This window comes from Lithobates pipiens, unplaced genomic scaffold, assembly GCF_037356315.1.
Source record: "Lithobates pipiens isolate NorthernLeopardFrog02 unplaced genomic scaffold, aLitPip1_a1.2 Scaffold_30, whole genome shotgun sequence".
Lineage (NCBI taxonomy): Eukaryota > Metazoa > Chordata > Amphibia > Anura > Ranidae > Lithobates > Lithobates pipiens.
Genome location: NW_027507791.1, coordinates 183,285,194 through 183,295,272, shown reverse-complemented (window position 1 = coordinate 183,295,272; position 10,079 = coordinate 183,285,194). Strand labels below are relative to the sequence as shown.

The following is a 10,079-nucleotide window of genomic DNA, read 5'->3' as shown; positions in this document are numbered from 1 at the left end:
CGACCTGCTGTATTTTTCCTCTCGATTCCCCGAGGTGACCACCTTGGCTTTTGTCAAGAGAGTTGTAAGTAGGGTGCAAGATCGCCTACGGCCACATCACCCTGAATGCGCTCGATCTCGTCTGATCTCGGATGCTAAGCAGGGTCGGGCTTGGTTAGTACCTGGATGGGAGACCGCCTGGGAATACCAGGTGCCGTAGGCTTTTTTCCATTATGTTATTGGCTTTGGCGACCTGCTGTATTTTTCTTCTCGATTGCCCGAGGTGACCACCTTGGCTTTTGTCAAGAGAGTTGTAAGTAGGGTGCACGATCGCCTACAGCCACATCACCCTGAATGCGCTCGATCTCGTCTGATCTCCGATGCTAAGCAGGGTCGGGCCTGGTTAGTACCTGGATGGGAGACCGCCTGGGAATACCAGGTGCCGTAGGCTTTTTTCCATTATGTTGTTGGCTTTGGCGACCTGCTGTATTTTTCCTCTCGATTGCCCGAGGTGACCACCTTGGCTTTTGTCAAGAGAGTTGTAAGTAGGGTACAAGATCGCCTACGGCCACATCACCCTGAATGCGCTCGATCTTGTCTGATCTCGCATGCTAAGCAGGGTCGGGCCTGGTTAGTACCTGGATGGGAGACCGCCTGGGAATACCAGGTGCCGTAGGCTTTTTTCCATCATGTTGTTGGCTTTGGCGACCTGCTGTATTTTTCCTCTCGATTGCCCGAGGTGACCACCTTGGCTTTTGTCAACAGAGTTGTAAGTAGGGTGCAAGATTGCCTTCGGCCACATCACCCTGAATGCGCTCGATCTCGTCTGATCTCGGATGCTAAGCAGGGTCGGGCCTGGTTAGTACCTGGATGGGAGAGCGCCTGGGAGTGCCAGGTGCCGTAGGCTTTTTTCCATTATGTTGTTGGTTTTGGCGACCTGCTGTATTTTTCCTCTCGATTGCCCGAGGTGACCACCTTGGCTTTTGTCAAGAGAGTTGTAAGTAGGGAGCAAGATCGCCTACGGCTACATCACCCTGAATGCGCTCGATCTCGTCTGATCTCGGATGCTAAGCAGGGTCGGGCCTGGTTAGTACCTGGATGGGAGACTCCCTGGGAATACCAGGTGCCGTAGGCTTTTTTCCATTATGTTGTTGGCTTTGGCGACCTGCTGTATTTTTCCTCTCGATTGCCCGAGCTGACCACCTTGGCTTTTGTCAAGAGAGTTGTAAGTAGGGTGCAAGATCGCCTACGGCCACATCACCCTGAATGCGCTCGATCTCGTCTGATCTCGGATGCTAAGCAGGGTCGGGCCTGGTTAGTACCTGGATGGTAGACCGCCTGGGAATACCAGGTGCCGTAGGCTTTTTTCCATTATGTTGTTGGCTTTGGCGACCTGCTGTATTTTTCCTCTCGATTGCCCGAGGTGACCACCTTGGCTTTTGTCAAGAGAGTTGTAAGTAGGGTGCACGATCGCCTACAGCCACATCACCCTGAATGCGCTCGATCTCGTCTGATCTCGGATGCTAAGCAGGGTCGGGCCTGGTTAGTACCTGGATGGGAGACCGCCTGGGAATACCAGGTGCCGTAGGCTTTTTTCCATCATGTTGTTGGCTTTGGCGACCTGCTGTATTTTTCCTCTCGATTCCCCGAGGTGACCAACTTGGCTTTTGTCAAGAGAGTTGTAAGTAGGGTACAAGATCGCCTACGGCCACATCAACCTGAATGCGCTCGATCTCGTCTGATCTCGGATGCTAAGCAGGGTTGGGCCTGGTTAGTACCTGGATGGGAGACCGCCTGGGAATACCAGGTGCCGTAGGCTTTTTTCCATCATGTTGTTGGCTTTGGCGACCTGCTGTATTTTTCCTCTCGATTCCCCGAGGTGACCACCTTGGCTTTTGTCAACAGAGTTGTAAGTAGGGTGCAAGATTGCCTACGGCCACATCACCCTGAATGCGCTCGATCTCGTCTGATCTCGGATGCTAATCAGGGTCGGGCCTGGTTAGTACCTGGATGGGAGAGCGCCTGGGAGTGCCAGGTGCCGTAGGCTTTTTTCCATTATGTTGTTGGCTTTGGCGACCTGCTGTATTTTTCCTCTCGATTGCCCGAGGTGACCACCTTGGCTTTTGTCAAGAGAGTTGTAAGTAGGGTGCAAGATCGCCTATGGCCACATCACCCTGAATGCGCTCGATCTCGTCTGATCTCGGATGCTAAGCAGGGTCGGGCCTGGTTAGTACCTGGATGGGAGACCGCCTGGGAATACCAGGTGCCGTAGGCTTTTTTCCATTATGTTATTGGCTTTTGCGACCTGCTGTATTTTTCCTCTCGATTGCCCGAGGTGACCACCTTGGCTTTTGTCAAGAGAGTTGTAAGTAGGGTGCAAGATCGCCTACAGCCACATCACCCTGAATGCGCTCGATCTCGTCTGATCTCGGATGCTAAGCAGGGTTGGGCCTGGTTAGTACCTGGATGGGAGACCGCCTGGGAATACCAGGTGCCGTAGGCTTTTTTCCATCATGTTGTTGGCTTTGGCGACCTGCTGTATTTTTCCTCTCGATTCCCCGAGGTGACCACCTTGGCTTTTGTCAAGAGAGTTGTAAGTAGGGTGCAAGATCGCCTACGGCCACATCACCCTGAATGCGCTCGATCTCGTCTGATCTCGGATGCTAAGCAGGGTCGGGCTTGGTTAGTACCTGGATGGGAGACCGCCTGGAAATACCAGGTGCCGTAGGCTTTTTTCCATTATGTTATTGGCTTTGGCGACCTGCTGTATTTTTCCTCTCGATTGCCCGAGGTGACCACCTTGGCTTTTGTCAAGAGAGTTGTAAGTAGGGTGCACGATCGCCTACAGCCACATCACCCTGAATGCGCTCGATCTCGTCTGATCTCGGATGCTAAGCAGGGTCGGGCCTGGTTAGCACCTGGATGGGAGACCGCCTGGGAATACCAGGTGCCGTAGGCTTTTTTCCATTATGTTGTTGGCTTTGGCGACCTGCTGTATTTTTCCTCTCGATTGCCCGAGGTGACCACCTTGGCTTTTGTCAAGAGAGTTGTAAGTAGGGTGCAAGATCGCCTACGGCCACATCACCCTGAATGCGCTCGATCTTGTCTGATCTCGAATGCTAAGCAGGGTCGGGCCTGGTTAGTACCTGGATGGGAGACCGCCTGGGAATACCAGGTGCCGTAGGCTTTTTTCCATCATGTTGTTGGCTTTGGCGACCTGCTGTATTTTTCCTCTCCATTCCCCGAGGTGACCACCTTGGCTTTTGTCAAGAGAGTTGTAAGTAGGGTGCAAGATTGCCTACGGCCACATCATCCTGAATGCGCTCGATCTCGTCTGATCTCGGATGCTAAGCAGGGTCGGGCCTGGTTAGTACCTGGATGGGAGACCGCCTGGGAATATCAGGTGCCATAGGCTTTTTTCCATTATGTTGTTGGCTTTGGCGACCTGCTGTATTTTTCCTCTCCATTGCCCGAGGTGACCACCTTGGCTTTTGTCAAGAGAGTTGTAAGTAGGGTACAAGATCGCCTACGGCCACATCACCCTGAATGCGCTCGATCTCGTCTGATCTCGGATGCTAAGCAGGGTCGGGCCTGGTTAGTACCTGGATGGGAGACCGCCTGGGAATACCAGGTGCCGTAGGCTTTTTTCCATCATGTTGTTGGCTTTGGCGACCTGCTGTATTTTTCCTCTCGATTCCTCGAGGTGACCACCTTGGCTTTTGTCAACAGAGTTGTAAGTAGGGTGCAAGATCGCCTATGGCCACATCACCCTGAATGCGCTCGATCTCGTCTGATCTCGGATGCTAAGCAGGGTCGGGCCTGGTTAGTACCTGGATGGGAGACCGCTTGGGAATACCAGGTGCCGTAGGCTTTTTTCCATTATGTTATTGGCTTTTGCGACCTGCTGTATTTTTCCTCTCGATTGCCCGAGGTGACCACCTTGGCTTTTGTCAAGAGAGTTGTAAGTAGGGTGCAAGATCGCCTACAGCCACATCACCCTGAATGTGCTCGATCTCGTCTGATCTCGGATGCTAAGCAGGGTTGGGCCTGGTTAGTACCTGGATGGGAGACCGCCTGGGAATACCAGGTGCCGTAGGCTTTTTTCCATCATGTTGTTGGCTTTGGCGACCTGCTGTATTTTTCCTCTCGATTCCCCGAGGTGACCACCTTGGCTTTTGTCAAGAGAGTTGTAAGTAGGGTGCAAGATCGCCTACGGCCACATCACCCTGAATGCGCTCGATCTCGTCTGATCTCGGATGCTAAGCAGGGTCGGGCTTGGTTAGTACCTGGATGGGAGACCGCCTGGGAATACCAGGTGCCGTAGGCTTTTTTCCATTATGTTATTGGCTTTGGCGACCTGCTGTATTTTTCCTCTCGATTGCCCGAGGTGACCACCTTGGCTTTTGTCAAGAGAGTTGTAAGTAGGGTGCACAATCGCCTACAGCCACATCACCCTGAATGCGCTCGATCTCGTCTGATCTCGGATGCTAAGCAGGGTCGGGCCTGGTTAGTACCTGGATGGGAGACCGCCTGGGAATACCTGGTGCCGTAGGCTTTTTTCCATTATGTTGTTGGCTTTGGCGACCTGCTGTATTTTTCCTCTCGATTGCCCGAGGTGACCACCTTGGCTTTTGTCAAGAGAGTTGTAAGTAGGGTACAAGATCGCCTACGGCCACATCACCCTGAATGCGCTCGATCTTGTCTGATCTCGAATGCTAAGCAGGGTCAGGCCTGGTTAGTACCTGGATGGGAGACCGCCTGGGAATACCAGGTGCCGTAGGCTTTTTTCCATCATGTTGTTGGCTTTGGCGACCTGCTGTATTTTTCCTCTCGATTCCCCGAGGTGACCACCTTGGCTTTTGTCAACAGAGTTGTAAGTAGGGTGCAAGATTGCCTACGGCCACATCATCCTGAATGCGCTCAATCTCGTCTGATCTCGGATGCTAAGCAGGGTCGGGCCTGGTTAGTACCTGGATGGGAGACCGCCTGGGAATATCAGGTGCCATAGGCTTTTTTCCATTATGTTGTTGGCTTTGGCGACCTGCTGTATTTTTCCTCTCCATTGCCCGAGGTGACCACCTTGGCTTTTGTCAAGAGAGTTGTAAGTAGGGTACAAGATCGCCTACGGCCACATCACCCTGAATGCGCTCGATCTCGTCTGATCTCGGATGCTAAGCAGGGTCGGGCCTGGTTAGTACCTGGATGGGAGAGCGCCTGGGAGTGCCAGGTGCCGTAGGCTTTTTTCCATTATGTTGTTGGTTTTGGCGACCTGCTGTATTTTTCCTCTCGATTTGCCCGAGGTGACCACCTTGGCTTTTGTCAAGAGAGTTGTAAGTAGGGAGCAAGATCGCCTACGGCTACATCACCCTGAATGCGCTCGATCTCGTCTGATCTCGGATGCTAAGCAGGGTCGGGCCTGGTTAGTACCTGGATGGGAGACCGCCTGGGAATACCAGGTGCCGTAGGCTTTTTTCCATTATGTTATTGGCTTTTGCGACCTGCTGTATTTTTCCTCTCGATTGCCCGAGGTGACCACCTTGGCTTTTGTCAAGAGAGTTGTAAGTAGGGTGCAAGATCGCCTACAGCCACATCACCCTGAATGTGCTCGATCTCGTCTGATCTCGGATGCTAAGCAGGGTTGGGCCTGGTTAGTACCTGGATGGGAGACCGCCTGGGAATACCAGGTGCCGTAGGCTTTTTTCCATTATGTTATTGGCTTTGGCGACCTGCTGTATTTTTCCTCTCGATTGCCCGAGGTGACCACCTTGGCTTTTGTCAAGAGAGTTGTAAGTAGGGTGCTCGATCGCCTACAGCCACATCACCCTGAATGCGCTCGATCTCGTCTGATCTCGGATGCTAAGCAGGGTCGGGCCTGGTTAGTACCTGGATGGGAGACCGCCTGGGAATACCAGGTGCCGTAGGCTTTTTTCCATTATGTTGTTGGCTTTGGCGACCTGCTGTATTTTTCCTCTCGATTGCCCGAGGTGACCACCTTGGCTTTTGTCAAGAGAGTTGTAAGTAGGGTACAAGATCGCCTACGGCCACATCACCCTGAATGCGCTCGATCTTGTCTGATCTCGAATGCTAAGCAGGGTCAGGCCTGGTTAGTACCTGGATGGGAGACCGCCTGGGAATACCAGGTGCCGTAGGCTTTTTTCCATCATGTTGTTGGCTTTGGCGACCTGCTGTATTTTTCCTCTCGATTCCCCGAGGTGACCACCTTGGCTTTTGTCAACAGAGTTGTAAGTAGGGTGCAAGATTGCCTACGGCCACATCATCCTGAATGCGCTCGATCTCGTCTGATCTCGGATGCTAAGCAGGGTCGGGCCTGGTTAGTACCTGGATGGGAGACCGCCTGGGAATATCAGGTGCCATAGGCTTTTTTCCATTATGTTGTTGGCTTTGGCGACCTGCTGTATTTTTCCTCTCCATTGCCCGAGGTGACCACCTTGGCTTTTGTCAAGAGAGTTGTAAGTAGGGAGCAAGATCGCCTACGGCTACATCACCCTGAATGCGCTCGATCTCGTCTGATCTCGGATGCTAAGCAGGGTCGGGCCTGGTTAGTACCTGGATGTGAGACTCCCTGGGAATACCAGGTGCCGTAGGCTTTTTTCCATTATGTTGTTGGCTTTGGCGACCTGCTGTATTTTTCCTCTCGATTGCCCCAGGTGACCACCTTGGCTTTTGTCAAGAGAGTTGTAAGTAGGGTGAAAGATCGCCTACGGCCACATCACCCTGAATGCGCTCGATCTCGTCTGATCTCGGATGCTAAGCAGGGTCGGGCCTGGTTAGTACCTGGATGGTAGACCGCCTGGGAATACCAGGTGCCGTAGGCTTTTTTCCATTATGTTGTTGGCTTTGGCGACCTGCTGTATTTTTCCTCTCGATTGTCCGAGGTGACCACCTTGGCTTTTGTCAAGAGAGTTGTAAGTAGGGTGCATGATCGCCTACAGCCACATCACCCTGAATGCGCTCGATCTCGTCTGATCTCGGATGCTAAGCAGGGTCGGGCCTGGTTAGTACCTGGATGGGAGACCGCCTGGGAATACCAGGTGCCGTAGGCTTTTTTCCATCATGTTGTTGGCTTTGGCGACCTGCTGTATTTTTCCTCTCGATTCACCGAGGTGACCACCTTGGCTTTTGTCAACAGAGTTGTAAGTAGGGTGCAAGATTGCCTACGGCCACATCACCCTGAATGCGCTCGATCTCGTCTGATCTCGGATGCTAAGCAGGGTCGGGCCTGGTTAGTACCTGGATGGGAGAGCGCCTGGGAGTGCCAGGTGCCGTAGGCTTTTTTCCATTATGTTGTTGGTTTTGGCGACCTGCTGTATTTTTCCTCTCGATTGCCCGAGGTGACCACCTTGGCTTTTGTCAAGAGAGTTGTAAGTAGGGAGCAAGATCGCCTACGGCTACATCACCCTGAATGCGCTCGATCTCGTCTGATCTCGGATGCTAAGCAGGGTCGGGCCTGGTTAGTACCTGGATGGGAGACTCCCTGGGAATACCAGGTGCCGTAGGCTTTTTTCCATTATGTTGTTGGCTTTGGCGACCTGCTGTATTTTTCCTCTCGATTGCCCGAGGTGACCACCTTGGCTTTTGTCAAGAGAGTTGTAAGTAGGGTGCAAGATCGCCTACGGCCACATCACCCTGAATGCGCTCGATATCGTCTGATCTCGGATGCTAAGCAGGGTCGGGCCTGGTTAGTACCTGGATGGGAGACCGCCTGGGAATACCAGGTGCCGTAGGCTTTTTTCCATTATGTTGTTGGCTTTGGCGACCTGCTGTATTTTTCCTCTCGATTGCCCGAGGTGACCACCTTGGCTTTTGTCAAGAGAGTTGTAAGTAGGGTGCACGATTTCCTACAGCCACATCACCCTGAATGCGCTCGATCTCGTCTGATCTCGGATGCTAAGCAGGGTCGTGCCTGGTTAGTACCTGGATGGGAGACCGCCTGGGAATACCAGGTGCCGTAGGCTTTTTTCCATCATGTTGTTGGCTTTGGCGACCTGCTGTATTTTTCCTCTCGATTCCCCGAGGTGACCACCTTGGCTTTTGTCAACAGAGTTGTAAGTAGGGTGCAAGATTGCCTACGGCCACATCACCCTGAATGCGCTCGATCTCGTCTGATCTCGGATGCTAAGCAGGGTCGGGCCTGGTTAGTACCTGGATGGGAGAGCACCTGGGAGTGCCAGGTGCCGTAGGCTTTTTTCCATTATGTTGTTGGCTTTGGCGACCTGCTGTATTTTTCCTCTCGATTGCCCGAGGTGACCACCTTGGCTTTTGTCAAGAGAGTTGTAAGTAGGGTGCACGATCGCCTACAGTCACATCACCCTGAATGCGCTCGATCTCATCTGATCTCGGATGCTAAGCAGGGTCGGGCCTGGTTAGTACCTGGATGGGAGACCGCCTGGGAATACCAGGTGCCGTAGGCTTTTTTCCATCATGTTGTTGGCTTTGGCGACCTGCTGTATTTTTCCTCTCGATTTCCCGAGGTGACCACCTTGGCTTTTGTCAACAGAGTTGTAAGTAGGGTGCAAGATTGCCTACTGCCACATCACCCTGAATGCGCTCGATCTCGTCTGATCTCGGATGCTAAGCAGGGTCGGGCCTGGTTAGTACCTGGATGGGAGAGCGCCTGGGAGCGCCTGGGAGTGCCAGGTGCCGTAGGCTTTTTTCCATTATGTTGTTGGTTTTGGCGACCTGCTGTATTTTTCCTCTCGATTGCCCGAGGTGACCACCTTGGCTTTTGTCAAGAGAGTTGTAAGTAGGGTGCAAGGTCGCCTACGGCCACATCACCTTGAATGCGCTCGATCTTGTCTGATCTCGGATGCTAAGCAGGGTTGGGCCTGGTTAGTACCTGGATGGGAGACCGCCTGGGAATACCAGGTGCCGTAGGCTTTTTTCCATTATGTTATTGGCTTTGGCGACCTGCTGTATTTTTCCTCTCGATTGCCCGAGGTGACCACCTTGGCTTTTGTCAAGAGAGTTGTAAGTAGGGTGCAAGATTGCCTACGGCCACATCACCCTGAATGCGCTCGATCTCGTCTGATCTCGGATGCTAAGCAGGGTCGGGCCTGGTTAGTACCTGGATGGGAGAGCGCCTGGGAGTGCCAGGTGCCGTAGGCTTTTTTCCACTATGTTGTTGGTTTTGGCGACCTGCTGTATTTTTCTTCTCGATTGCCCGAGGTGACCACCTTGGCTTTTGTCAAGAGAGTTGTAAGTAGGGTGCAAGATCGCCTACGGCCACATCACCCTGAATGCGCTCGATCTCATCTGATCTCGGATGCTAAGCAGGGTCGCGCCTGGTTAGTACCTGGATGGGAGACTGCCTGGGAATACCAGGTGCCGGAGGCTTTTTTCCATTATGTTGTTGGCTTTGGCGACCTGCTGTATTTTTCCTCTCGATTGCCCGAGGTGACCACCTTGGCTTTTGTCAAGAGAGTTGTAAGTAGGGTGCAAGATCGCCTACGGCCACATCACCCTGAATGCGCTCGATCTCGTCTGATCTCGGATGCTAAGCAGGGTCGGGCCTGGTTAGTACCTGGATGGTAGACCGCCTGGGAATACCAGGTGCCGTAGGCTTTTTTCCATTATGTTGTTGGCTTTGGCGACCTGCTGTATTTTTCCTCTCGATTGCCCGAGGTGACCACCTTGGCTTTTGTCAAGAGAGTTGTAAGTAGGGTGCACGATCGCCTACAGCCACATCACCCTGAATGCGCTCGATCTCGTCTGATCTCGGATGCTAAGCAGGGTCGGGCCTGGTTAGTACCTGGATGGGAGACCGCCTGGGAATACCAGGTGCCGTAGGCTTTTTTCCATCATGTTGTTGGCTTTGGCGACCTGCTGTATTTTTCCTCTCGATTCCCCGAGGTGACCACCTTGGCTTTTGTCAAGAGAGTTGTAAGTAGGGAGCAAGATCGCCTACGGCTACATCACCCTGAATGCGCTCGATCTCGTCTGATCTCGGATTCTAAGCAGGGTCGGGCCTGGTTAGTACCTGGATGGGAGACTCCCTGGGAATACCAGGTGCCGTAGGCTTTTTTCCATTATGTTGTTGGCTTTGGCGACCTGCTGTATTTTTCCTCTCGATTGCCCGAGGT

The 10,079-nt window shown here is 52.8% G+C and overlaps 36 non-coding genes and 7 pseudogenes across 36 annotated transcripts; all 43 read left to right on the top strand.

Annotated features, from left to right (window-relative positions):
- Positions 1-83: 83 nt before the first annotated feature.
- LOC143949932 (5S ribosomal RNA) lies at positions 84-202 on the top strand. Its single transcript, XR_013265533.1, has one exon. It is a non-coding gene; the product is annotated as a 5S ribosomal RNA (ribosomal RNA).
- Positions 203-311: 109 nt separating this feature from the next.
- On the top strand, positions 312-430 carry LOC143954953 (5S ribosomal RNA; annotated as a pseudogene).
- Positions 431-539: 109 nt separating this feature from the next.
- Positions 540-658, top strand: LOC143952874 (5S ribosomal RNA). The gene has a single exon (XR_013268009.1). It is a non-coding gene; the product is annotated as a 5S ribosomal RNA (ribosomal RNA).
- Positions 659-767: 109 nt separating this feature from the next.
- On the top strand, positions 768-886 carry LOC143944662 (5S ribosomal RNA; annotated as a pseudogene).
- Positions 887-995: 109 nt separating this feature from the next.
- LOC143951746 (5S ribosomal RNA) lies at positions 996-1,114 on the top strand. The gene has a single exon (XR_013266989.1). It is a non-coding gene; the product is annotated as a 5S ribosomal RNA (ribosomal RNA).
- Positions 1,115-1,223: 109 nt separating this feature from the next.
- Positions 1,224-1,342, top strand: LOC143950610 (5S ribosomal RNA). Its single transcript, XR_013265961.1, has one exon. It is a non-coding gene; the product is annotated as a 5S ribosomal RNA (ribosomal RNA).
- A 109-nt stretch (positions 1,343-1,451) lies between these two features.
- Positions 1,452-1,570, top strand: LOC143951494 (5S ribosomal RNA). Its single transcript, XR_013266761.1, has one exon. It is a non-coding gene; the product is annotated as a 5S ribosomal RNA (ribosomal RNA).
- A 109-nt stretch (positions 1,571-1,679) lies between these two features.
- On the top strand, positions 1,680-1,798 carry LOC143950707 (5S ribosomal RNA). The gene has a single exon (XR_013266050.1). It is a non-coding gene; the product is annotated as a 5S ribosomal RNA (ribosomal RNA).
- Positions 1,799-1,907: 109 nt separating this feature from the next.
- On the top strand, positions 1,908-2,026 carry LOC143944671 (5S ribosomal RNA; annotated as a pseudogene).
- A 109-nt stretch (positions 2,027-2,135) lies between these two features.
- On the top strand, positions 2,136-2,254 carry LOC143946262 (5S ribosomal RNA). Its single transcript, XR_013265194.1, has one exon. It is a non-coding gene; the product is annotated as a 5S ribosomal RNA (ribosomal RNA).
- A 109-nt stretch (positions 2,255-2,363) lies between these two features.
- Positions 2,364-2,482, top strand: LOC143950811 (5S ribosomal RNA). Its single transcript, XR_013266143.1, has one exon. It is a non-coding gene; the product is annotated as a 5S ribosomal RNA (ribosomal RNA).
- A 109-nt stretch (positions 2,483-2,591) lies between these two features.
- On the top strand, positions 2,592-2,710 carry LOC143952601 (5S ribosomal RNA). Its single transcript, XR_013267762.1, has one exon. It is a non-coding gene; the product is annotated as a 5S ribosomal RNA (ribosomal RNA).
- A 109-nt stretch (positions 2,711-2,819) lies between these two features.
- LOC143943747 (5S ribosomal RNA) lies at positions 2,820-2,938 on the top strand (annotated as a pseudogene).
- Positions 2,939-3,047: 109 nt separating this feature from the next.
- On the top strand, positions 3,048-3,166 carry LOC143950699 (5S ribosomal RNA). The gene has a single exon (XR_013266042.1). It is a non-coding gene; the product is annotated as a 5S ribosomal RNA (ribosomal RNA).
- Positions 3,167-3,275: 109 nt separating this feature from the next.
- On the top strand, positions 3,276-3,394 carry LOC143953669 (5S ribosomal RNA). The gene has a single exon (XR_013268729.1). It is a non-coding gene; the product is annotated as a 5S ribosomal RNA (ribosomal RNA).
- Positions 3,395-3,503: 109 nt separating this feature from the next.
- LOC143952764 (5S ribosomal RNA) lies at positions 3,504-3,622 on the top strand. The gene has a single exon (XR_013267910.1). It is a non-coding gene; the product is annotated as a 5S ribosomal RNA (ribosomal RNA).
- Positions 3,623-3,731: 109 nt separating this feature from the next.
- On the top strand, positions 3,732-3,850 carry LOC143950149 (5S ribosomal RNA). Its single transcript, XR_013265578.1, has one exon. It is a non-coding gene; the product is annotated as a 5S ribosomal RNA (ribosomal RNA).
- A 109-nt stretch (positions 3,851-3,959) lies between these two features.
- Positions 3,960-4,078, top strand: LOC143952162 (5S ribosomal RNA). Its single transcript, XR_013267365.1, has one exon. It is a non-coding gene; the product is annotated as a 5S ribosomal RNA (ribosomal RNA).
- Positions 4,079-4,187: 109 nt separating this feature from the next.
- LOC143949920 (5S ribosomal RNA) lies at positions 4,188-4,306 on the top strand. Its single transcript, XR_013265532.1, has one exon. It is a non-coding gene; the product is annotated as a 5S ribosomal RNA (ribosomal RNA).
- Positions 4,307-4,415: 109 nt separating this feature from the next.
- Positions 4,416-4,534, top strand: LOC143951599 (5S ribosomal RNA). Its single transcript, XR_013266856.1, has one exon. It is a non-coding gene; the product is annotated as a 5S ribosomal RNA (ribosomal RNA).
- A 109-nt stretch (positions 4,535-4,643) lies between these two features.
- LOC143953574 (5S ribosomal RNA) lies at positions 4,644-4,762 on the top strand. Its single transcript, XR_013268643.1, has one exon. It is a non-coding gene; the product is annotated as a 5S ribosomal RNA (ribosomal RNA).
- Positions 4,763-4,871: 109 nt separating this feature from the next.
- LOC143945041 (5S ribosomal RNA) lies at positions 4,872-4,990 on the top strand (annotated as a pseudogene).
- Positions 4,991-5,099: 109 nt separating this feature from the next.
- Positions 5,100-5,218, top strand: LOC143954528 (5S ribosomal RNA). Its single transcript, XR_013269511.1, has one exon. It is a non-coding gene; the product is annotated as a 5S ribosomal RNA (ribosomal RNA).
- Positions 5,219-5,328: 110 nt separating this feature from the next.
- Positions 5,329-5,447, top strand: LOC143947760 (5S ribosomal RNA). The gene has a single exon (XR_013265334.1). It is a non-coding gene; the product is annotated as a 5S ribosomal RNA (ribosomal RNA).
- Positions 5,448-5,556: 109 nt separating this feature from the next.
- Positions 5,557-5,675, top strand: LOC143952161 (5S ribosomal RNA). The gene has a single exon (XR_013267364.1). It is a non-coding gene; the product is annotated as a 5S ribosomal RNA (ribosomal RNA).
- A 109-nt stretch (positions 5,676-5,784) lies between these two features.
- Positions 5,785-5,903, top strand: LOC143951492 (5S ribosomal RNA). Its single transcript, XR_013266760.1, has one exon. It is a non-coding gene; the product is annotated as a 5S ribosomal RNA (ribosomal RNA).
- A 109-nt stretch (positions 5,904-6,012) lies between these two features.
- LOC143953573 (5S ribosomal RNA) lies at positions 6,013-6,131 on the top strand. The gene has a single exon (XR_013268642.1). It is a non-coding gene; the product is annotated as a 5S ribosomal RNA (ribosomal RNA).
- Positions 6,132-6,240: 109 nt separating this feature from the next.
- Positions 6,241-6,359, top strand: LOC143953668 (5S ribosomal RNA). The gene has a single exon (XR_013268728.1). It is a non-coding gene; the product is annotated as a 5S ribosomal RNA (ribosomal RNA).
- A 109-nt stretch (positions 6,360-6,468) lies between these two features.
- LOC143943891 (5S ribosomal RNA) lies at positions 6,469-6,587 on the top strand (annotated as a pseudogene).
- A 109-nt stretch (positions 6,588-6,696) lies between these two features.
- On the top strand, positions 6,697-6,815 carry LOC143950608 (5S ribosomal RNA). The gene has a single exon (XR_013265960.1). It is a non-coding gene; the product is annotated as a 5S ribosomal RNA (ribosomal RNA).
- A 109-nt stretch (positions 6,816-6,924) lies between these two features.
- Positions 6,925-7,043, top strand: LOC143951491 (5S ribosomal RNA). The gene has a single exon (XR_013266759.1). It is a non-coding gene; the product is annotated as a 5S ribosomal RNA (ribosomal RNA).
- A 109-nt stretch (positions 7,044-7,152) lies between these two features.
- On the top strand, positions 7,153-7,271 carry LOC143954527 (5S ribosomal RNA). Its single transcript, XR_013269510.1, has one exon. It is a non-coding gene; the product is annotated as a 5S ribosomal RNA (ribosomal RNA).
- Positions 7,272-7,380: 109 nt separating this feature from the next.
- Positions 7,381-7,499, top strand: LOC143951744 (5S ribosomal RNA). Its single transcript, XR_013266987.1, has one exon. It is a non-coding gene; the product is annotated as a 5S ribosomal RNA (ribosomal RNA).
- A 109-nt stretch (positions 7,500-7,608) lies between these two features.
- On the top strand, positions 7,609-7,727 carry LOC143952770 (5S ribosomal RNA). Its single transcript, XR_013267915.1, has one exon. It is a non-coding gene; the product is annotated as a 5S ribosomal RNA (ribosomal RNA).
- A 109-nt stretch (positions 7,728-7,836) lies between these two features.
- On the top strand, positions 7,837-7,955 carry LOC143954257 (5S ribosomal RNA). Its single transcript, XR_013269265.1, has one exon. It is a non-coding gene; the product is annotated as a 5S ribosomal RNA (ribosomal RNA).
- A 109-nt stretch (positions 7,956-8,064) lies between these two features.
- LOC143954310 (5S ribosomal RNA) lies at positions 8,065-8,183 on the top strand. Its single transcript, XR_013269313.1, has one exon. It is a non-coding gene; the product is annotated as a 5S ribosomal RNA (ribosomal RNA).
- A 109-nt stretch (positions 8,184-8,292) lies between these two features.
- LOC143951315 (5S ribosomal RNA) lies at positions 8,293-8,411 on the top strand. Its single transcript, XR_013266599.1, has one exon. It is a non-coding gene; the product is annotated as a 5S ribosomal RNA (ribosomal RNA).
- A 347-nt stretch (positions 8,412-8,758) lies between these two features.
- Positions 8,759-8,877, top strand: LOC143951657 (5S ribosomal RNA). Its single transcript, XR_013266909.1, has one exon. It is a non-coding gene; the product is annotated as a 5S ribosomal RNA (ribosomal RNA).
- A 109-nt stretch (positions 8,878-8,986) lies between these two features.
- LOC143954526 (5S ribosomal RNA) lies at positions 8,987-9,105 on the top strand. The gene has a single exon (XR_013269509.1). It is a non-coding gene; the product is annotated as a 5S ribosomal RNA (ribosomal RNA).
- Positions 9,106-9,214: 109 nt separating this feature from the next.
- On the top strand, positions 9,215-9,333 carry LOC143954678 (5S ribosomal RNA). The gene has a single exon (XR_013269643.1). It is a non-coding gene; the product is annotated as a 5S ribosomal RNA (ribosomal RNA).
- Positions 9,334-9,442: 109 nt separating this feature from the next.
- LOC143950607 (5S ribosomal RNA) lies at positions 9,443-9,561 on the top strand. Its single transcript, XR_013265959.1, has one exon. It is a non-coding gene; the product is annotated as a 5S ribosomal RNA (ribosomal RNA).
- Positions 9,562-9,670: 109 nt separating this feature from the next.
- LOC143951490 (5S ribosomal RNA) lies at positions 9,671-9,789 on the top strand. The gene has a single exon (XR_013266758.1). It is a non-coding gene; the product is annotated as a 5S ribosomal RNA (ribosomal RNA).
- Positions 9,790-9,898: 109 nt separating this feature from the next.
- On the top strand, positions 9,899-10,017 carry LOC143943450 (5S ribosomal RNA; annotated as a pseudogene).
- The last annotated feature ends 62 nt before the right edge of the window (positions 10,018-10,079 follow it).